This window comes from Lissotriton helveticus, chromosome 3_2 (assembly GCF_964261635.1).
Source record: "Lissotriton helveticus chromosome 3_2, aLisHel1.1, whole genome shotgun sequence".
Classification (NCBI taxonomy): Eukaryota; Metazoa; Chordata; class Amphibia; order Caudata; family Salamandridae; genus Lissotriton; species Lissotriton helveticus.
The window spans coordinates 495,778,714-495,801,411 of NC_136062.1; the positions used below are offsets into that span (position 1 = coordinate 495,778,714).

A 22,698-nucleotide genomic window follows, 5' to 3' on the forward strand; every position below is an offset into this window, starting at 1 on the left:
CCACTTTGCCGGAGGGGAGTCCGTTTCTCCAGCCGAATCAGGATTCTCTGCTCCACCGTCACAGCTACACGTCTGTACTGTGATGAACTACCAGAGATCCAGAACCGAACTCCCCCTTAAGTACAAGTGGAAAAGTTTTTTCAAAACTTCTAGCAAGCCTCACCCCCTGTTCTCATCAGATTCCTGTACCACCCCGCGCTAAGGTCACAGCTTCAGCTAGCTAGGCGTCGGTTATGACTTCGAGGCAAAGTGAGCACATTCCTTCAATGTAAACCGATTCCTACTAGTATACGAAGTGCGAAAAACAAGTGAGAAGTAAAACATGACTCCTCACCCAGAAAGGCTTCGAAGATGGCGATAGCTTAGAAAATGGAGTCGCTCAAGCATAGGCCACGATTCCCGCAAAGAGCCCGAATTAATATGCAAGATGTCATCAGAGTATGCCAAAGCCAATAGGTAAGCCCTGCCTTTAAGCAAGATATAGTCAGGCATAGAAAGAACATTATCGAGTCCTATTTACAGCTAATCTATATTATGCGAACGTACTTAGCACTATATTAGAACAAAATATACTGAGATGGTAGTGGGCAATGGTTATAACCGAGCCAATTATCCATAAAAATGGCTCGATCACTACATTCCACCCATGACCATTGTCCAATTCCAACAAATGTATATAAACATTAAACAGAACGCAAATCATTACTAGAATAATATGTAACATAACTAACAGACCTAGATAGGGTACCAGGTCGAAACAAATTCAAGAAATTGGGTACACATTGGATACAACAACATATAGCAATAAGAAAAGAAATCACCAAGAGCACACCACCCAAGATAGAACGTAGAAAATTAAAATTAGGTAACCACCCAAAAAGCCAATCAAACCACCCTTGATTCAAATTTTGACGAACTTCCATGGACAAATTATGCAGAGCATTAATGTGGGAATAGCTAGATTTGGAATGGTCTGACAAACTAAAACAACAAAGACCCTCAAAATCAGAGCACCCATGATCATGCTTCAAAAGAAGAAAATCAAGGGCAGCTCTATTCTGCAAAATAGCCTGGCGCTCACCCTGTGCGTCTAATAAAATTTCTGATAAGGCAGTTGAAGTGTGGTTAATGGATTTGACCATGAGACACGCTAATTTACTAATAGCCCCGGAATTGTAAATGGAAAGTCCCGGGAGTCCGACAATTGAAGCAGCCAGGGTGACATACTCAGTTTTAGATAATAAATGCAAATCGGATTCATAATGTCCATCCAAAAGTGGTGCCTCACAAACAGTCTGCATTTGCATAGAAGGTAACAAGGGAAACATAGCCAGGTTGAATCTGGCTAAGGCGCAAGATCCACTGGAAATGTCCGCAGGAATAAAGGACTAAGATAAATTCCCGCAAGAAAATAACCAACCATTTGGTAATAGAACATGTCTATAATAGCTAACTGAAAGAATCGTCGTTTTACAGGACGTAGAGTTACGAACTGAAAGGCACATATGGGGTTTACGATTAAAACACAAAATCTGTATATGTCGAGAAAGCATGGAAACATTCTCCAATTTAGATTGAATTCATTTGCAGATCAATAGTGGATTGCACATAAATTCAAAGCAACTGTCACCTTCCGTAATGTTATAAGTGGTAATTGTAAAAGTTTGTGGCAGGTCAAGATCAGGTAACACTGTGCAAGAGGCTCAATAGTCGCATACCGACAGCCGACTCTTTACCATGTCAATATCATCATTGTTATCAATGTCTGTAACGTTGAAAGTCCGAAGTAGGACTGTTGTCAGAGTTGGAACTGAAACAAGGCACGTCGACAAGATATCACGGACACTTTTCTTATTCGTCATACAGAAATGGGAGCTCCGAAGAAGCGTGTGAGCCAAATTTTCCCAGATGTACGTTGTATCAGAAAGTGTCGAATCCGTCCTGCGTTCTCTGATGATCGTCTCGCTGTTGATCCTCCACGGCCCATCTCGGCCCCAAATGCACCATGCCGAAAGGAGTCCAGCGACGACACATCCCGCAGCGACAATCCATCCAATGATCTAAAGAAAACAGGTCAAAAACAGGCATTATTCATTCTCGAAGGTAACATTTGTCAGCGGGAACATAGTCCCACTTTTCCAGTCCCGGTTTCATAATCAAAATGGTGTTCTCACTGCCCGTGGTTCAGGTGGATTATTAGGCGACTGCACCCACACTCTAGCTCCTGGGTTTTTATCAGTTGAGCCAAACCCTTCTTCTCCACGTACAGTTAGGAGGGTTGGGGCAGTCCCTTTCCTCACCACCCCTCCAAGAACTGGCACTATAACCAACTGGGCAACTCAATCACCAGGTTGAACTGTCAAATCTAGATTGCCACTGCTCAACAAAACTATTTTAATTTTACCTTGATAATCAGAATTGATCACACCGCCCAGCACCTGGATGTCTTTCAGCGCTAGTCCAGAGCGTGGAGCGATCAGACCAAAGTGTTCCGTTGGTATTTGGACACCAATTCCAGTTTTGATAAGGACAATGTCTCTTTTCTTTAATACATGAGATTTCAAAGTGCAAAGGTCAAGACCAGCAGATTCAGGAGTCGCTCTGTGTGGAGCCAAGGCTCCAGGAGTAATTTCCCAATAAACAATGGTAGGCCCTGCTGTATGGGGTTGAACACTCACAGAAGGGGACAACATTTGCATAATAGGTGTCTCCGAATCATATACAGGTCTATTGTTAAGAATCTGTAAAGCATCATTCAGGTGAACTCTCCAATTGTGCAAAGAACCATCGGACAGTCTTTTCAATTGATCTTTTAAAAGGCTGTTCATCCTCTCGATGAGGCCTGAAGCCTGTGGGTGATAGGGAATGTGAAAGACCCATTCGATATTGCGCTGAGCACAATATTCCTGTACCATCCTTCCTTTAAAATGGGTAGCATTGTCTGAATGAATTTGTAAAGGGACCCCATAATATAGAGCAATCAAATCTAAAGTTTTCAGTGTATTTGCCTGAGTAGCGCATTTGTAGGGAGATGCGACCAAATATCCATAAAACGTATCAACCACTGTATTGACAACCTCTACATGTTGGCAAGGGACCTATGTAATCTATCTGCCAAATCTGTGCTGGTAACTTACCTCGGTGCAATTGACCTCTCACTATCTGTGGTACCTCACGTGGTCGGGAATGTTGGCAAATAGGGCATTGCAAAATTACTGTTTTATTTAAATCATGGGAGAGATGTATGCCTCTATCTGTTGCCCACCTGCTAGTTGTCTTCTCTCCGAAGTGCCCACACTTTTGGTGGGCCCATCTTGCCAATCCAACCAAGTTAGAATCCTGCGTTTCCACCTCTGCCTCAGAGATCTTAGCATTTTCGTCTGCAATGAGGTTAAACAATCTATCAAATGAATCAACAACAGAGTGTGCATCAACATGAAAAACAGTTACAGTACTCTGAGGAAGCATATCTTACATTTCTTTCCACAATTCTTTTCCCCATAACTCCTTAGTGTTAATCGACCAGTTGTGGGCATGCCATGTGTGAAGCCAAGTCACCAATCCATTAGCAGTCGACCAGGAATCAGTGTAAATATGGCAAACTCCCGGTAATTCTTGTTTCCAAGCCTCATAAACAGCTTAAAGTTCAGCAAACTTACTACTCTTTCCTTCACCAGTTGTACTCAACAATTTCTGGGTAGTGGGGTTATAGGATACTGCCTTCCATTGTCTCTTTGCTCCAACATACCAGGCTGAACCATCCGTAAACCATGCATGCTTCGTCTCCTCCACAGAGAGGTCGCTAAACGGCTTCCCCACCTAACAGGGCATTCCTGTGCTACAGGTACGTTGTGCTCCACATCAGTCTCCTCTATTGGCGCCTGCGCCACCTGCTCATGAAACATCACGGTGCCCTTAGGACCCACTTGAGCCCTATCTTGAATGTACCACTTCCACTTAATCACACTGGCTTCCTGTGCATGTCCCATTCTATGAGTTTTAGGCGAGCTCACAACCGATTGCATATTTGGAATCTCAGGTCTCAGATTAACATTGTGTCCCAAAGTTAACTGTTCAGTATCAACGAAAGCCCAATAACATGCAAGTAACTGTTAATCAAAATGTGTATAACGCTCACCGGCGTCAGGCAATTTCATAGTCCAGAACCTAGGGGTACTTTTGTCTTACCTTGTTTTTGCCATAAACTCCAATTTGCATATGAACCTTGTACAGACACATTCAAAATGACATCGCCATCACGTACTGGCCACAAATCTATAGCATACTGAATAGCCTCTTTCGACAATTCAAATGCTGTCTGCTGTGGCTCACCCACCCAAATGCATTTTTCTTCCTAGTAATTTTGTACAAAGGGGCCAGAATCTGACCCAAATGGGGAATGTGTTGTCTCCAAAACCCAAACAAGCCGATAAAGCTCTGAGTCTCTTTCCTGTTTCGGGGTATTGCAAACTCCTTAATCTTCTGTCTCACCTCTGGAATCACCTCTCGATTTCCCTGGTGCCACTGAATACCTAGAAATGTCACACTCTGTGCTGGACCTTGTAATTTATCCGGATTAATTACCCAAGAGTTACAATTTGGTCTAATTGTGTCTGAACTTGTTCCTGTGTTTCACCTTATATCAGTATATAATCAATATAATGACAAATTTGTACACCAGAAATTATCGGTACCTCATCTAAATCTTCTGCCATCAGCCGGTGACATAATGTCGGACTGTGTAAATAACCTTGTGGCGAACTTGGAAATGTCATTTGTCTGCCACCCCATGAAAAACTGAATTGTTCCTGACATTAAGGAGCTCTAGCAATGGAAAAGAAAGCATTGGCAATATCAATAGTTGCGTACCAAGTCCCTGGATGTTTCTGAATTCTCTCAATTAAAGTAACAGTGTCAGGGATAGCAACAGTCAAAGACGGTGTATGCTTGTTCAATTTGCAGTAATCATCTGTCATGCTCCATGGGTTATCAATTTTGCGCACCGGCCACACAGGATTGTTCCATGCAGAAGTAATCGGAACCACAACCCCGGCATCCATCACGTCTTGGATAGTAGCACTGATCTCATCATGCCCACCTGGAATTCTGTACTGTTTCATTGAGATTACCTTAGTCGCCTGAGGCACCTTTACAGGAGGAATTTTCAAGCGACCTACTCTCACAGTATTAGCTGACATATAGCGTTTCGTTCCAAAGTGGTAATATCCATCGTCTAAACATAGTGTCATTCCTTTTAAAATGTCACTTCCAATAATATGTTCAGAAAGGGGCACAATAAGTACACTGTATTCTTTTCTTGGTATTTGTCCGATCTTTAATTGGGGATTAGTTTGTACTGCAGGGGTCTCTTTACCACCGAATCCTGTAATTGTAAAATACTGTCCTCTAAATTTCTTGGGACTTCCATATATCAACGTGGCCTCCGCTCCTGTATCTACTAGGGCTCGGACCCGTTGCATGTTACGATGTTTCCAGAAAATCTCTATGTCTACATAGGGTCTGTGATCTTTACGAGCCCAATTCTGTACCGGAGCTTGACCTATTTCCTAGTCGTTTTTGTTCGTGTCCTGCGGCCAGGACAAATCAGGATATAAAGTTTTGTAGCGTTTAGGAAGTACGTCTTCCTCATACACTCTCTCTTCGTAATATGAATTTCTCATATTCCTGCCACTCTGTGATCCTCGATCGGGAGATCTGCCTCTCTCATTTCTCATTCTACGTTCTGAGGATTTACCTCTCTCGTTTCTCATTCTTGGTTCAGGAGATCTACCTCTCTCGTTTATGGCCCTGCGTTCTGAGGATTCTTCCCTCCCATATCGTGTTCTATATACTGGGGATTCTTCCCTTCTTCCCCTGTATAATTCATCATCACTTCCCCCTGAATATCTCATGATCTTGTTTATTAACTCTCCTGTTGTGAATGTATCTAGGACCCTAATTAAATATTCCCGATTCATGCCCTTATGTGGTTATAACAAAACATATCCTTATAAAGGCATAAGAATCATATCCATATTTAGTAATAGCCCATGCAGTCCAAATACGGCAAGGCTACTCCCATAGACTCCTAGAAAGTACAACGCGTTCTTTAAATAAACCAAGCCTCCATCAGCCCGGGAATTACCCCTGCTTTTGTTTTGATTTGCACAAAAACTCCTGGAGTCCAGAAAGAACTGTTAGTTCTTAGTGACGTCTTATTTCCAACCTTACGTCAAACTCGGCACCTTTCAGGTATAAATATACCAACATTGCCTTAAGCAAACACACGGTGGTTTGGAGCAGAGCGGCTATCTACTAGCCCGACGCCCAGCTGATGCGAGTGCTGAAGGAAGCCGACCCTCCCATTTGACGCACTGAGAGAGACGCCGTCTTTTCTCCTGCCAAGAAATTCCAGCTCCGGTGTTTCCAGTCACCCTTGCGGGTTGCTGGGAGATCGAGTCCTGAGAGAGAGATACAAGACCTCCTTCACTCTAGAACCAAGGTACGGAGCTGATTAAAACTCATTCAGATTCTTGGCAAAAAACCAACTTAACTTAAACTGCAACTTACTTACTCCTTCCCACGTATTAGGCTTAGGTCAGGTACACCACGGTAGGCGTATCTTAGAAGCACCAGTTGAGTACGTTACTCAATGTTTTTACGTATGTATATATTTTATCCGTTTTAAAGTATCATATGGCTAAGAAACCATATCAATGCTTTTACAGTATTATTTCATAATACTACTTTTACTGTACGCACTTTACTTCATGATATGTATTGCAATTGTGGCAACTCACTTCTCTTGCATGAGAAAGAAGACTGCTCAATAAATAACAACTTTTATAGAAAACGCCCGTCTCTCTATTTCTCTGCACTCTGGTGAAATTAAGCACGCACGATTGACTGAGTGAAATAGCTGTCTATTGTTTTCACACGACTCTAGAGAAATACTCTTTATTCTGAGGGAGCAAAGTTGTCATGTTTATGCGGTTGTCAGAAACTAATCCCTTCTTGTCTAATCAGGAGAGTTAACTCCTTCCTGAACATTCGAGAAAGTTTCTAGTGACCTCTGAGCTAGCTGGCAAACCTAATTAAGTCTAACATAGTCAGTAGAGACCTAGATGACCTCAGTCCTACGTCTAAACTGCTGTTTATGTTATTCCAATGCGCAGAGCCTATTGGGAAAATAGGAACTACACTGCAGTGTCATTCATTTTAATATGTCACTTCCAAGAATATATTCAGAAAGGGGAACAACAAGCACACTGTATTCTTTTCTTGGTATTTGTCCGATCTTTAATTGGAGATTAGTTTGTAATGCAGGGGTCTCTTTACCACCGAATCCTGTAATTGTAAAATACTGTCCTCTAAATTTCTTGGGACTTCCATATATCAACGTGGCCTCCGCTCCTGTATCTACTAGGGCTCGGGCCCGTTGCATATTACGATGTCTCCAGAAAATCTCTATGTCTACATAGGGTCTGTGATCTTTACAAGCCGAATTCTGTACCGGAGCTTGACCTATTTACTAGTTGTTTTTGTTCCTGTCCTACGGCCAGGACAAATCAGGATATAAACTTTTGTAGCGTTTAGGAATTACGTCTTCCTCATACACTCTCTCTTCGTAATATGAAATTCTCATATTCCTGCCACTCTGTGATCCTCGATCGGGAGATCTGCCTCTCTCATTTCTCATTCTATGTTCTGGGGATTTGCCTCTCTCGTTTCTCATTCTTGGTTCAGGAGATCTACCTCTCTCGTTTATGGCCCTGCGTTCTGAGGATTCTTCCCTCCCTATTGTGTTCTAAATACTGGGGATTGTTTCCTTTTTCCCCTGTATAATTCGTCATCACTTCCCCCTGAATATCTCTGTTCATGATCTTGTTTATTAACTCTCCTGCTCTCTTCTTTTCTATTTAAACCTCTTTTTCGATATATATTCCATAACTTCGGAGTAGGTTCCCCATCTATTTCTTCTTTCCTCATCCCGTCTTTCATTAGGGCTGTGAATAAATCTCGTCTAGTCAACCTGTTATTGTCTGTACGGACCTCAGATCTAGATGGTCTTTCTGTTTTCATCCATTCTCCCAGTTCGCCAAACTCACGAACTGCTTCAATCACTTGAGCTAATGTGTTTCCTGTCTGATTTATTAACAGTGTCATCATTACCTGCTTATAAGCAGGAGAGCAGTACGGATGATCTCATTCCTTACTGAAGTGTTAAGTAGTCCCTCCATTAATCTGTGTGCAGTGTCTAGGAAAATAGAGGTTTTCATGACCTCTTCCTTTAATCTCTGTGGCGCATCTCTCAATGTGTACCATGGCTTTTCATTCACTGGCCAATCTGATTCAGTTGGGTATTTATGACTGCATCCGGCCACAGACAATTGTAATAGGCTAATCTGATCGTCAAGCCCATAATTTCTAAAATGTTCCTGAATTTTCGGGTCTGTGCTTACACAGCACATCATTTCATCCCATACAACCTTTAGTCACCAGTAAGTTGAAAAAGAGCAAGGGGGAAATGTAATCAAACAAATAAACAAAGATACAAATATACAAATGTATTCAAAATGTCTAGTTACATTTTGTCTGTTTTTTAACATTACTATATGTATTTGAGAGGGTATACAAGACTCAAATATAATATATGTTATACTGTGCCCTATTTGGTTTTAATGAATGTTGAATACATTTGTATATTTTTATCTTTGTTTATTTGTGTGATTACATTTCCTCCTTGCTCTTTTTCAACTTACTGGTGTATAAAGGTTGTGTGTTATGAAATGATGTGCTGTGTGTGATATCTACCCGGAGGGGACTCTTTTTAAGACTTTCATCATTACCCTTTACCCAACATTACTAAAATGCTGGTGATTTGGGAAATACCGATGATTTGATATATCGCGGTACTAGAACCTGAGCCTCACTGGTTATTGGGTTGGCGGCCCGGGAGGATACTCGACTACTTATGCGTCAAAGAAATACTGGCTCGAACAAACTGGGAAGAGTGTGGACTTTGACCCAGTTGATGGAGGTATTGACTATGGCCCAACTGGGATAGAGAGGAGACCCTAATGCCAAGACTGCAGTTGGATGCAGGATATGATGGCACAGCCTTGTTTGCCCCAAGTCCTGATGATGCCTAAAATCTTGATAGGCTGAAACGCGTCGGCGTTTTTTTTTAAGGCACCCCTACAAAAGAATTTTGTTGAACACATGAAATAAATTGGAAGGAGCGCACATACAAGGAAAAGTTAAAAAAGGATTACACCTTTAGATGCTCCTTCGCTTATTGTTTTGGTGACCTGTTTATAAGGAATGTTCCTTTGTAATTAATTGAAAACATCAATGTTGATATTGGTGTGGGCAAAGAACCCTGAAAAAGGTTCTAGGATTTTTGGTGTTAGTTTGTACATAATAGGTTGTTTGTATATTGTATATATGTGTGTATATATATGTGTGTATATATATATATGTTAAAGTTTTGAACATATATATGTTAAATAGAGTATTAACAAAAAAAGAAAAGATAATCAATCCTTAAGAAAGAAATGGTTTATTAAATGAAGTATATAATCCAGTAATTATGATCTTTTTTTTTTTATTAGTTTAAAGTTGTGGATTTCAAACTAAACTCAAGATTCATTTCTCACAAGAATAATTGTTTTGAGGAAGAGATAATTAATGGTAGTTGATCCTAGAAAGTATATGTAAATGCTCCATAGCCATCACCTTCTTTACCCTTTGTATTGTTTACCCAGATGCCTGTTGGTTAATTGGGTTTCCCCTTTAATACTGGTGTTCTCTTGAGGGGGCAAGGCATTTTTATTCCTTGGACTTGACCGCCACCTATCACCTGGCCGGGCTTCACTCCTCTTCAGAACATTCAGAACATTCACTCCTCTTCCCAGGACCTTACCTCCTTTGTAGCACCCTTTGGTACCTTTAGATTTCTAAGAATGCCTTTTGGACTGATTTCTGCAGCCTCAGTTTTTCAGAGGGCAATGAAGGGCATTCTTGGAGGCCCTCAGGGTGTCAAGGTCTACCCAGATGATGTGCTCATCTTTGGTGTGGATTTTGAGGAGCATGATGGGAGGCTGAGGTCAGTATTGAAGAAGTTACGCGATCCTGACCTTATTGCTGACCAGTGCAAATTGGATTTTTTTATTTTTTTTTGTAATTTTTTTTTAAACTGTGTTTTTATTGCAGAATTTTAAATAATGTACAATCAGTTGTTCCGGGTGTCACAGCTCTGATACATGTCCTGCACCCCACTCAAATAAGCCTCACACAGCCATTCAGCCCACATCCCGGAGGTCGGGCGGCAGTAGCTAGTAAGCATCAAGCATAAGAACGGAAAAAGATGATAAGGACACCAATGCGACAGGATAATCCAGTATCTGCTTTTTGGTTCTCCCCATACCCCCTTCCAACAAAGAACCGGCCCCAATGCTGATGTGGTACCTACAGATGATCATTGCAGCACAAGTCAATGGCCTATCTCCAGCTATCTAGCCCATGTGGGTAACCCTCTCACGATAGCTGAACGCGGTGTGCCAACCCATAAACTGGGTGGCACCGCAACCATTCCTCCAACACTATTGTCTGCATCCGCAACATTGAACTTGGATTCCCCTCTTGCCCCAGCTATAGGCCCCCCTTCTATCCCACCCGTACCTTCCCCCCAAACTACTACAACCGGTGTGGGCACCATGTAGCTCTATCTATTCGTAGACTGAATATATCCGTAGGATCACTACTCTTACTTGAATGTACCACCTGGAATTCCATCTAAAACTGTCCCTCCTTAGTCCTCTCTGGCCTCTAGGCAGTCGCCCAGCGTGCGCACCAATCCTTCCCATGCTCGCGCCATCTCTAGACTCTTCTCATTCGCTGTCCTAGCAGCCAGTCTAAGCCTGACGGTACCTTCACTATGGGCCCATTTCTGTAGTTCGCTCGCCCATCTACTACCAATAGGACCCTCCCTCGACTTCCAATGCCATTTTATTTCTCTCTGGGCTAGGATGAGACCCAAATCAATGAATTTGCTAGTGATCTTCGTTTTTTTGGTGTGCGGAAACCAAAGCAGCAGACAAGCCGCCTTATCAAACTCCACCTGCCGATCAGTGACTTCGTTAAGAAGCGTCCCCACCTCAGACCAGTGAAGCCCTAGTTGTGAACAGTCCCACAACATGTGATTAAGTTCCACAGCTGGCATGGAGCATCTGGGGCACGCTGCATCCCGCACCCTGAAATATTTCCTGATCTTTCCTGGGGAAGGTAAGCTCTGTGCACTACAAAGAAATGTACTTGCTGAAATCTGGCATTCCTACACCCCTTCCACGTTCGTCTCAGGATGTGAGCCCATGTGGGGTACGGAATGGGCTTCCCCATGCTCTCCTCCCATTTTTGTTTCAGGATCGTGAGCGGTTCCAAACCCTCATGTAACATGCGAGAATGTAGGCACGTAACCGCCTTAAACGTTCCCGCTGCCATTACCACATATTGGCAAGCCATTGTGGTCTGGGCTCCGACTGCCCGGTCTTCCAGTGTTGCCGCATAGCTGTTGTGACAGCCCTGTGCAACAGGAAACTCCCGTCATGAAGGCCAAATTGGTCCTGTAACGTCCGAAAGAGTAACAACTCGCCGTCAGCGTAGAGGTCTCCAACCATATGCAGCCCCTTCTCTTCCCACTCCATGAGTGGGGACCAGTCCCCTCCATGTGGCAATGCTGTCAACATGCCCAGCGGGATCTCCGGTGCGTATGGATGCGCCACTCCCGCCCTTTTTTGGCTCTTATTCCAGCACAACCTCAGGGTCTTCTCCTCCAGCGTTAAGTCCCGGAGGTCCAGTCGTTGCTGCATGACGATGTACGAGAGAACATGTCTCTGCATGCCCGTCCCTCGATTCTGCTCAGGGCCCCTAAATTCTCCTGCTACATTCTGCGTCAGGATCTGCAGTTGCGCCGCCAGATAATAAAGTTCGAAGTTAGGTACCGCCAGTCCTCCCTCCGCCTTCGGCCTCAGCAACGTATCCAAAGCCACCCTACGTCGTCCATGCCCCCACAGAAAGTCTATGGTGAGCGTCCTTAGTTCCTTGAAAAACCGGGGAGGGATCCAGACTGGCAGGGTACGAAAATAATGAAGCCGTCGGGGCAAGGCCACCATCTTGAGCAACGCTACTCTCCCCATCACCGAGAGGGGGAGGGTTGCCCAGAACGCCACACAGCCCTTCAGAGCACGAATACAGCGCCCTATGTTCCCCTCTAGTATGTCATCCGCACTATGATAAATCCGGACTCCTAAATAGGTAAAGCATGAACACTCCCACACCAGATCAGCCGCCAGGTGCGGTTCGGGCACATCTGCCCGCAGCGGAAACAAGCAGGTTTTAGTCCAATTCACTTTAAGGCCCGACCTCTGTCCAAATTCCGACAGCATTTGTACTGCCCCCTGTAACGCCACTGTCGTGTCCTCCAAGAACAACAACAGATCATCAGCATATAGCGAAATGTAGTGGGGGGTACCGCCACATATGAGGCCCCTATACGCTATCCCTAGCCGTGCTCGGGCCGCCAATGGCTCGACTGCCAATGCGAACAGCAGCGGCGAAAGTGAACACCCCTGACGTGTTCCTCTTCGCACCAGATACTCTGCCGATATCTCAGACCCCAGTCGCACCCTGGCCGTAGCTAATGAGTACAGGACTTTCGTCCAGCGGCGAAATCGCTCACCAAAACCAAATTTCTCCAACACCTTATTCAGATATTCCCATTCCAAGCTATCAAATGCCTTTTCCATGTCCACCGACAATACGGCTGGCATCAAATCCACGTCAAAGGCATTCCCCAGTACTCGTATTAGGCGTCTGATATTGTCCGAGGTATTCCTTGTCGGAATGAACCCCGCTTGATCCTCATGGATTAGTGCAGTCATGTGGGGCAGCAGTCTCGTGGCTAATATGCGGCTCAGAATTTTATAATCCACTGTAAACTTGTAAACTTGGAGATTTATAGAGCGCAGTTGTTGCCCGAAGGCGTCCAAGCGCTAGGATAATCGTGACCTACAGAGAACAGGGGGGGGGGGAGAAGACAACGGTTTAGTAGGCAAATGTGAAAAGGTGGGTCTTCAGATGTTTGCGAAACGAGGTAAGGTTCTGGGGGGCTCTAAGATGACATGGTAGAGCATTCCAGGCCTTAGCTGCGTTGTACATGAACGTCCTTCTGCCGGTTCTAGATCTTTTTATTCTTGGGACTACTGCTAAAAGAGTCTGGCTGGAGCGAAGACTACGATTGTCAACATGGACAGGGGTCTATATGAGGTCACATCGCTACTTTCCCTCCCAGATTTTTTTTTTTTTTTTTTTATTTTTTTAAAACCTTTATTGAGAGACACGTATAAGTACAAGCGCAGGCCTACAACCACAGGGGCCGGCCGCAAAATCAGGAGATTCAAAAAGGAGCAACATCAATGTGTACGGTAGAATGAATACAGGATAGACGTGGAATAATGTCGTTACACAGTAAGCGCCAGGATAAGAAAGGTTTCATTTTATGATTTATAGAGGAGGCAGCGACCACGTCTACCAGGGCGTCATGCAACATATACAGAAAAAGAGGGGGGGCGGGAGGGATATAGCCCCCCACGCAATCAAATAACCACAGTAGGGAGAGGCCCAGAGACATCCTATGCCCATCAAAGGTTCAAAAATAAAGGACAAATCATAGCAAACAAGTAAATTGGACGCCACATAGACAGCCCTCCCGCCCCGAAAAAGGAGAAAGTGCAGACACTTACGAAACGAAGGAGTAAAAACAAAGGGACATAGCCCACCCCCTAGAAAAAGGCAAAAAGGGACCATAGAATAAAACAAACTAAAATAACAAACACCCCCCCACCCTACATCACTGTAATGGCTATGGCCTACCCCACTAAACAGCGTGCCTGTCGCCCAGAGTCACCCGAAATATAGAAGAGAGAGAAAGGGAGTAATAACGAAGAAAGAGAAAGGAGAAAGAGAGAGAAGGAGAGGAAAAAGAAGGAAGAGAGAGGAGAGGAGCCGGCGATCGAAATACAGAACACCACCCCACCCGCAACAACGGATCACTAATCGAGGTCAAAAAGGATACTGAGAAAAGCCTACACAAAGGATGAAGACAGGAACTGTCCAACTAATGAGGCCCGGAGATGCCATTTAACAAAACAAAGGTCCCGCAGGCACCCAGGCACAATCACCCCTGTCCACTTCTATGAAGAGCCGAGCTGCCAGACCCCGCCACGGCCAAGAAACAGCATGATACAGTAGGTCCATACCAGTCAGGGAAAGCAAGTGGGATCTTCGCGGAACACCGTCCCGGCCAACAAGAAGCAACCAGGAAAACTCGGCAGCAGTCAGAATGCAAAAGTACCTCAAAGATCCACGTGGCCAAGCACAATATCTGGGTTGTCCAGCACGAAGCAAAGAAATCAGGATGTAGGAAACACTGCAGCATCGGCACCGGGTCCACTTGATCCCATAGAATCGAACACCCAGCCGGAGATCCCAGCACAGCAGCTGGAGAAGTTTCAACCATACCAACTCGGGGAGACGACACCGCGTCACAAAATGGCGGAGCAACCATGGCGGCGATCCGCAATTCCAAGTCCCGGCATTTCAAGGACATGTCGATCCGCAGAGCAGCCAGGGCAAACAAGACAGCACTCCGTGTAGGGGCCGCCCGAATCAAACGAGGTTTGGGGAGAGCAAATGCAGCAACGACCCTGTCTCCAGGAGAAAGACACTCCGAGGGGCCATCCGCCATCTTGAGCACATCGCCCGCCGCCATTGTCGCATCCGCCTCCAAGTCCACCAGGAGCACCGGAGGCCCCAGGACACACAGCCGATCCGCGGCGGATGGCGCTCGGCGGAGAAAGGAGAGTCACCAGAAGAACGGGCGTGCTCCCCACAACACTCGGGGGAGCCCTGCACCGGATCCCAGGCGGGACAATCAACAGGAGTGGGCTTCTCACCCGAAAGGTGCCGGACAGCGCGGCTTCTCTTCTTCGGGCCGGCAGACAATCGGGCATGCGGGGTGGCCCACCATCGGGGGTGGGTCCGCTCCGGCGCTTCCGGCTCGCGGCTCTCAGGCTCCCACCATCGGGTCTCTCCACCGGTTCCGGACCGCCGGCACTCCGAACACCTCCGGGCAGGCACAGCACTCGAGGCCCCGGCGTCAGGGCCGGGAAGGCCAGCAAGGCGACAAGGGCAGAACGCAGAAACCACTGCACGCCAGAGCCCCGGAAAAGGACGGTAAGTGAAGGCTCTTCCTTGGTAACCGAATTCGGAACACCCCGAACAGGATTAAAGACAGGATAGGTGGCGGGGAGGAAGGGATCTCGGAGCGAGGCGTTTATGCGACTGTTCCGATCGCCATCTTGGCTCCTCCCCCTCCCTCCCAGATTTTAACAAGGGGACCACTAGCGCCTCTCTCATGGATTTCGGCAAATGGCCCTGCTCTACCGCCTCACCATATACTTCCACCAGGTGGGGCGCCAGGATGTCAATGTATTTGACATACAATTCTATTGGGAGACCGTCCACTCCTGGCGTCTTGTTCCTAGCTATCTGCTTGATCGCTCCCCTAATCTCAGACAGGGTAATAGCCTGACCCATTTCTTCGGCTACCTCTTCGTCCAAGTGCGGGAGTAGACTCCCCGTTAAATAGTCTTCTATGTCCAGCGTTGTCGCCTCTAAGTGACTCTGATAGAGTGCAGTGTAATAGCCCAAGAAGCGCGTGGCAATTGCAGCTTGGGAGTGGACCAGTTCTCCTGTCTCCATACGCACATCCAAGACCGGGCTCCCTCCCAGTACGGGGCTCGCCAACCGCGCCAACAGCGTACCCACCTTGTCCCCTTCATCGTGAAACTTTGCCAAATACTGTTTGTGATCATAGCTCCTTAACCTCTCCGTTTCCACCGCCACTAATTCCTTAGCTGCTGAAAGCTGCTCTTGCAGTGCCTCCCGCTCCGGCCTCCGCCTCTCTATGTCTCTCAGTGCCTCTTCCGCTTTCTTAACATCCCTTAACACCATTGTCCTCTCCCCCGAATGTTTACTAATGCACAACCCTCTCACGACTACTTTGAATGCATCCCATTCTATGGCTCTAGTAGACGCTGTGTTCCTATTCGCCCTGAAATAGCGTTCAATGCCTTCTCGGATTTCAGAGCAAAAGACCTGATCTTCCAGGGTTTCCGGACGTAGACGCCAAGTGGGGATCGCAGCCCTCCCATGCTGCCACCGAAGAGATATCAGCTGGGGATTATGATCGGATATGGTCCTAGCTAGGTATTCAGAATGCGTCGCTAGTGATGCCAACGAGGTGCTACATAAAATTTTATCAATTCGAACATGCAGCTCATGAAGCGCGGAAAAGAAAGAATAATCCCTGTCCTCTGGGTGGTGTTCTCACCATACATCAATCAAGCCCCACCTATCCTGCCAATCTGCTCTCTGCTTCGCTATCCTGCGGACCTGGGATTCAATCAGTGGTGGATGTGATCTATCCCCCGCCGTATCTGTGATCGAATTAAAGTCTCCCCCCAAGATAACCGGACCCGCCAGGAAATGTGCCAAAGTCCCTGATAGTTTATCCGAGAATCGGGGCTGGTCAGTGTTCGGGGCATAAATACTACAGACCACCACATCTCGTCCGTACAATCTCCCCTCCACCGTTACATATCTGCCCTCCGGGTCAATAACACTATTTGTGGCCTGAAAAGGAATCCCTGCCCTCACCCATATCAGTGTTCCCCTGGCAAACGCAGAGTAGGCTGTGCCAAATACCTGGCCACGCCATCGCTTCTGCAGCGCTGCGCATTCCTGTTTGGTAAGATGGGTCTCCTGAAGGAACGCTATCTGGATTCCACGTCGCACCAAATATGCATGCACCTTATGGCGTCTGGACATAGTATGTAATCCACGCACATTCCATGTGATACATTTCAGTTCAGGTAACGTGCCCAAAGTAACAATCTCTCAACGGTTCTACTTCCGAACTTTGCCGGCCCACACCAGAGCCGTCTAACCCCAAACCCTCAACACTCCGGATAACTCCCCCAACCCTCCCCCCCAGAACAGGACCTAATAACACATCATTAGACCCCATCCAAACTACCACAACCATTCACACAATACTATCCTGTAGTAGTTACCACAGGTTGCCTTAAGGGCAATGGAGGGGTGGTCGAGCCCCGACGGGTGGCAGCTCCGGCCCCAGCCCCCAGCCCCATAATCCCCCACTGCAATGTAACACAGCTACAACATTCAAACGTGTTACCATCTGTCCCAGCTCTGCCATATTCAGTCCGCCGACAACGGCCCTCCTGAAGGGTCATGCCATCTACAAGTCATCCGCCGATCTCGGCGTCACCTCCGGGCCCCTGATGCTGTCGACATCCGAAATTTCAGTTCCCGATAGCCTCCTTTCCTCATCAGTGTCCGATCCCCTACGTGAGTCCTCCTTCTGCGATCCCGTGATTGCTGCTGTTGCCGCCAGAGCCCCCTGCCTATCAGCCGCCAGCTGTGTGAGCTTTAAGGCCTGTTGGGTTTTGTTCCGTTTGCGGATACGTTGTGATTGGCGCATTCGCTGTTGTTTAGGCTGCCCTCGACCTCCCCCGCTCTTACGGTCTTTGCCCGCCCTGTACAATTCAAGCCAGGACCAGGCATCTTCGGGCGTCAAGAAAAACTGCGTTGTACCATCAAGTATCACCCTCAGTTTGGCCGGAAAGAGCAGCGAATATTAGATCACCTCGTGTCTGAGCTCCTTCTTGACAGAAAAGTACGTGGCCTTGCGCCGCTGTATCTCCTGAGTGTAGTCCGGGAAGAAAGTTGTGGTAAATAAATAAATAATACCCTATTTTTGAATGCATAAATGAATAACAGATAGCTCAATAAATAAGAGTCAAGATTCGAGGTAGTAGGAGTTTGCAGGTTTATTACAGCATAAAGGACAGGAACAGGACCACCTGCACAGGAATAGGATGGCAGCGCTGCCGGGGGCAGAATCGGGACAAGGAGGTGACCTTTTAATAACAGTGCACGATCTTATATACATAACGCAAACACATAGCATTACATTGCAATAGGCGTAGCAGTGGGTGGAGCAATAGGCGTGATGCGTAGCAGTCGCGAGAGATAAGGGTGAAAATGGGTGGAACAGGGCGTATACATAGACATGTGATGCAAACGTAACAGAATATGTCATGAATGGGGCGGAAACCATGGAGGGGGCTACCTGGGGAGCCGGGACCTCTAACTTGATGGTGCGCGCAAACTGGCAATGACGTATCACTAGGAGAAACTGGGGGCTATGAACTCTGTGCTAGGAGCAGAGACTGAAGTCTGGAGAGTCAGGGCGACATGTACCTAAACAGTATCTAGTATCTGATGTTTAGAGAACATGTTGATATGAGCTAGAAGTCAGGAGGGGAAAAGCTAACAGACTCTAAGACTGGAGCATGCATTATTCTACATGTAGTGCGTGATGAAGAATATTAAATAACCACTAAATGTAGTATTTCTCTTACATGGAGACGTAAAAGCTAGACAATGACGGAAACTATTGATGCGATTCAGTAGCTTTAAGAATGCAGAGGAGGAGGACTGAACTGATAACTGGAATCATAACATACTCTTGGCAGACTCAGAGGCAGAGCCAGGCTGAACCAGGCACTGCGAGGCAGGAAGTAAGTGAAGGGTCGAGGATACAGGGGGGGCTGTATCGCTCCTCAGCGAGGCTTCAGGAGACAGGAGACAGGAGCTGAATCTGATGTCCGGGCCCTTTTGAGGCCTAGAAACGGGGACTTTACAATGAAATAACGTGCACACTGAGAAACGTGGCAACGTAGCTTTACATGGGCCTGATATTCGTAGTATTCACGAGAACTGGAAACTGGCATACTAGAGGTGGACACAACGGTAATTGCGTCTTTAATCGAACATAGGGAATACATATGCATATTTAATCATGCACACATAACATATGATGGCTGACACGTAGGGACACAGAACATGACAAAATTTACTTTTCCACATTCCCTCCTTGTCACTACGTTTCATCAGGAAACATCAATATTCATGATACCATCTATCATTTCATACAGTATCATTTGCTTGTCTCGAATTATCCTGGAACGGGATCTAGAACGGGGCTTGGGACTAGGAATACAAGAGGTAGCACAAATGCCGCAAATCGCAGGGCCACATTGTATACAGAGGCAGCAGCTGAATATGATCGCTACTGCAATACCTAGAAAGGACAAGACTTTCCATCCCCAGGCGGAAATTATATTCCAGAACCAACCGGACCATGTCCAGGTGCCTGGATCTTGGTGTAACAGATGGGCAATTTTATGGAGTCTGGTTATAGCTGAATAAACAGACGGCGCGTTATTTGGAATGAAAATGCAGCAACTAGATCCGATGACTCTACAGGCCCCGCCCCTATCGGCCAGTATGACGTCAAGGACGAGACGATTCTGTAAAACGACAAATCTCATAGCAGATTGCTCTTCGGTTAAGTTACCTAAAGCAGAGGCAGTCTCATTTACTACAGCTTCGAGGGTTCTTGTTAACCTACGGATCAGCTTACTATTCTGGATAGGTCCTATAAAGAAGAAGAAACCTCTATTGAAATCTGTGTACTGTTCTAGAGCAGTTTCAGTATAATCGACAATGGGGGACTCGATCTCCCTTCTATGTCTAATGTGTACTAGATGTGTGTTTCTATGATAATCAGGTGGGGCTAGGAAAACAGGTGGCAGTAGGAAGGCAATGTAACAGGTTCCCTCCCAATCGAGGGGCAGACGAACATATGCAGTTTGACCACAAATAAAATAAGAATGGCGTGAAGCTTTGAAAATAGATTTCCCACTGTCACTATACTTGACAATAGTAGTACAATCACTATGTCCTACGTGTACGGAACCATTATTTCGGACACATAATTCGCCTTTGACTGGTAGTACTGAAATAGCAGGTAAGTCTGGAGTAGTATCAGACTGAACATTCAGGACCATGAAATTCGAAGAATAATTACCTAAATTGTACACTTCATTTTCTAGATCTAACCCTGTTCTGTGGGGAAGACCTTGCTTGTCTGGAAAACATGTACTGTTAAGAAAAGACATATCTGTTGAGGATGACGTTAACGTGGACCATGCTCCACACGAACCATTATGTGAAAAAGGATAAGGAAAGAGTGGCAGAACTCCCTTCGGCATCTGGAAAGGGGGGAGTCGACCACACACCCAACAATTAGTGGCATTGCTGGTCTGATGTGAGTAATGTAACATGCGGATGAAAGAATTATTTCGCATAGCGAGGCGGTAAGAGAGTTCATGAGGAGGTAGATCACTAAACGTGTGCTCTACTGTAGCATTAGCAGACTTATTTACATGAGAAACTGGAAAATACAGGTAAAATGCATAACTGGTGCAGGAAATCATAATGCTGAGAAATAATATGAAACATAGAAAAACGATACATCGGATTGAGTTTTGACTAACTCTCTCACTATGGGGGTCTATTTTATACATGTCAGAAACAGTCTAACCGTTTCACCTAGGGGAGGACTTAGACAATCAAACTGGCTGACTTATTTTACTAGACCGGAGTTTCAACTTATACTCCTGTTGCGGAGTTTTCTCTAACGGGGAGGGTGCAGTATCATTGTTCTTTGCGGGACAGTCCTTGAGAATAGTACTTTGGCAATCCTTCAAATCCTGGGAAATATTCTTTGAGACGGGTTTCAGTCCATAAAATTTCTTTACGTGCGAAAGGTGCACCCAGCCTTTGCGACCCTCCAACTTCACGGCTGTACGGGTGGCGAGGAGGACCTGTCGGGGCTCCTTCCAGCGAGGCTCCAGTGGACTTGAGCGGTCAAAATTGCGAACAAGAACCATGGATCCTGGAACGATTTCATGCGGTGCCACCTCGGTATTGTCTGGAAATGCGGCGGCAACCTGTGAACGACAAGAGTTGAGGGCAGACATCAAGGAAGCTAGGTAATCTGTCAGCATATTACTTGAAACATCGGTAATACTTCGGGGTCTAGGAGTACCCCACATGTTAGGGGGGCGGCCGAAAACGACCTCATACGGGGCCAGACCTGATCTGGAATGTGCGACCATGCGCATATAGAACAAAGCGACTGGCAGAGCTACTAGCCAGTCTACACCTTTCTCTTGACAAACTTTTGCAATACGGATTTTCAAAGTCTGGTTATGCCTCTCTACGAGACCGGCTGCTTCAGGATGGCGTACACAATGAAACTTCCACTGGTATCCTAACAATAGGGAAACATGCTTCATGAGTTCAGATGAGAATGGCTGGCCGTTGTCAGAATATACGACTCTAGGGAGTCCATAACGGGGGAAGAACTCACGAACCAACTGCTTGGCAGTGGTCGCGGCTGTGTAATCTGGAACTGGATATGCTTCTGTCCACCTGGACAAAGCGCATACAACTACAAGGACATACTTGAAACCTCGACATCGCTCCATCTGAATATAATCCATCTGGAGGACTTCAAAAGGGTGGTCAGGAGGTTGGAATCCACCTTGTTCCACCGGGACACTTTTACCTGGATTGAACTGGCAACATATCATACAGGTACGGACTTTCTGCTTGGCTGCAGCTCGTAAATGCTTGTTGAACCAAATGTTCTGGATACTGTCTAACATAGCTTTTTCTCCTAAATGTGCTGGACTATGTGCGGTATTGATAATGACTTGAACCATGGAGTCGGGGAGAAACCATGTGGCTTTTCCCTTCGTTAACCATCCTTGATCTGTCTGGACCCCTCCTTGTTCGGACCATTTCTTGATTTCTTCGGGAGTAGCATGTAACTGGATATCTATGACATCTTGAGTAGGGTCTTTAACTGTCATGCATGTAGTCGGATCTGGAGTGTGTGTCTGTGTCGGATTAACTGGAATGTCTGGAGTCTGTGCTGTAAACTTGGCTGTGCGATCTGCTAGATCATTACCTTGGGAAATGGTGTCAGTAACTTTCGTATGTGCTTTGCACTTCATGATAGCAATGGATGTCGGTAAATGTATGGCATCTAACAGAGCTTGAATAAGGAGACCATGCTGAATCTTGGTTCCATGAGAAGTCATGAAACCTCTCTCTTGCCAGAGCACTCCGAAGTCGTGTACAACTCCAAATGCGTAACGTGAATCTGTGTAAATATTAACTTTCAAGTTCTTGGCGTGTATGCAGGCTTGTGTCAGAGCAACTAGCTCTGCTGCTTGAGCGGACAGGGTGTCAATACGGTGTGTCTCAATAACTTCAGTATCAGTAGTCACTGCATACGCGGCGACTAGTTCTCCTGTACTTGTTCTCATACATGAACCATCCACATAAAGTGTCAGGTCGGGTCTGGTAACGGAATATCTGTCAGATCTTGTCTTGGCTTTGTCGTAATGTTAACTACTTCCACACAGTCATGTGTGGCAGAATTCGAAGTAACTGATGGTAACAATGTAGCAGGATTTAAAACGTTGCAGCGTCTGATTTCTATGTGTGGCTGGAACAGTGTCAATTCATAACCTGTTAAACGTGCAATTGTCAAGTGCTGTGTCTGTGTTCGGTTTAAAAGAACTTCCACGGAGTGTGGAACTTGTACTGTCAGGGAGTGTCCTAAGACTATGG

General features: G+C 46.0%; 1 pseudogene across 1 annotated transcript in view; it reads left to right on the forward strand.

The window, feature by feature from the left end:
* Positions 1-22,698, forward strand: part of LOC144826103 (uncharacterized) — a 96,280-nt pseudogene that overhangs the window by 39,297 nt on the left and 34,285 nt on the right. The gene's annotated exons all lie outside the window — the stretch shown is intronic.